The sequence below is a fragment of the Phacochoerus africanus genome, chromosome 10 (genome assembly GCF_016906955.1).
Source record: "Phacochoerus africanus isolate WHEZ1 chromosome 10, ROS_Pafr_v1, whole genome shotgun sequence".
Taxonomy (NCBI): Eukaryota; Metazoa; Chordata; class Mammalia; order Artiodactyla; family Suidae; genus Phacochoerus; species Phacochoerus africanus.
The window spans coordinates 110,845,171-110,846,916 of NC_062553.1; the positions used below are offsets into that span (position 1 = coordinate 110,845,171).

Below are 1,746 nucleotides of genomic sequence, written 5' to 3' on the forward strand. Positions count from 1 at the left end.
TGGCAATTTTATATATATTTAGCATCACCCCCTTCCCCACACGGTGTCTCTTCTTCCCTATATTTATATTTTTCTTTTCTTAGTTGAAATAACGTTAAATAATAATAAATTAACCAACCAAACAAAACAACAAAAGAGAACAAAACCCACACTCTCATTCCACAATTACTATTTTTTTTGTTCTTAACATTTTTCAGAAGACTCAGATCTGTTTGGGTTTCAGCTCTTTTGCTACTTATTTTCACAAGTCTTAGGTTTTGAGGGTCCCCCTCCAACTTATGTACACAACAACTCCTATGCATGCAGATTAATTTCTTCTTTCTGGATAAAGTTTACTTTTATGCCCATATATAATTTTTATAGACTTTTATTTTCCTTGGTCATGTGCGATTTTAAAATTTCTAAGAGGGAGTATAGCTCTGTGGTAGAGCATTTGACTGCAGATCAAGAGGTCCCTGGTTCATACCCGGGTGCCCCCTGGCATCAGCTTTGGAGTTCCCATCATGGCGCGGAGTTCCCACCATGGCACAGCGGAAATGAATTTTGGATCCGATCCCTGGCCTCACTCAGTGGGTTAAGGATCTGGCGTTGCCTTGAGCTGTGGTGTAGGTCACAGACGTGGCTCGGATCTGGTGTTGCTGTGACTGTGGTGTAGGCCGGCAGCTGTAGCTCCGATTGGACCCATAGCCTGGGACCCTCCATATGTTGCAAGTGCGGCCCTAAAAAGAGAAAAGACAAAAAAAAAAAAGCATTTCTAGTTTTATCTACCTCTTAATCAATGTAAGAATATGTCAAAACCAGGGCACATTATTTACTATGGTCAGCATTCTTTTTTTTCAATTAGATGAGTTCTGAAATAAGAATTCCTCTTTGCCAACATTCTTTCCAATTTCATTTGTTCTCTTGTTCTTCATTATACTCCTTTCTTCGTTCACCAGATGTGTATTGGGGAGCTGCTGTGGGTATAGTACATGCTTAGAGCTCTATCAGGATACAGAAGTGATTCACCTATGTATCATACCCCCCAAAATCTTACCATCTACAAAAGGGGAATAGATATATGCAAAAATAAATTGTTCATCATGATGGCAAATGAATTGTTCATCTTTCATCATCAGAGCTTTGTAAAACTTGCAATGTGTGGGAAAACATCTTCCCTTAATTCTGAAGTGACTGCAGCATGGCCTGTGGCTGGTATATGATGAACTATGGGAAATGGGCTGACAGGCACTGGTAAGAAGGATATGCATGAACTGAGAGAACACGGTGTGGACTCTGGAACACCGAGAACACCGAGTCAGTGCAAGTAGGAAGGCTGCCTGCGCAGGCAGGCACATGCTGTTTCTCAAGGTGTTCTGCATTGATAACTATCGCCAGTTTCCCTCCTGCCCTACCGATAAGAAACATCCGCCTAAAGACCATAGAAAAAGAATAGCTCCCCCCAACTCCTTCACATTTCGAATGACCACAATAAAAGCAGTGAGGCACCGGCAGTCTGGGCTCTTGATCCATGAGATCTTGAGCCACCTGGTCCCATTTTATTAAAATTTTTTTTTGTCTTTTTGCCATTTCTTGGGCCGCTCCCACGGCATATGGAGGTTCCCAGGCTAGGGGTCTAATCGGAGCTGTAGCCACTGGCCTACACCAGAGCCACAGCAATGCGGGATCCGAGCCGCGTCTGCAACCTATACCACAGCTCACGGCAACACCAGATCCTTAACCCACTGAGCAAGGCCAGGGCTGGAA

General features: G+C 43.2%; 1 non-coding gene across 1 annotated transcript; it reads left to right on the forward strand.

Annotated features, from left to right (window-relative positions):
* Positions 1-407: 407 nt before the first annotated feature.
* Positions 408-479, forward strand: TRNAC-GCA (transfer RNA cysteine (anticodon GCA)). The gene has a single exon. It is a non-coding gene; the product is annotated as a tRNA-Cys (tRNA).
* The last annotated feature ends 1,267 nt before the right edge of the window (positions 480-1,746 follow it).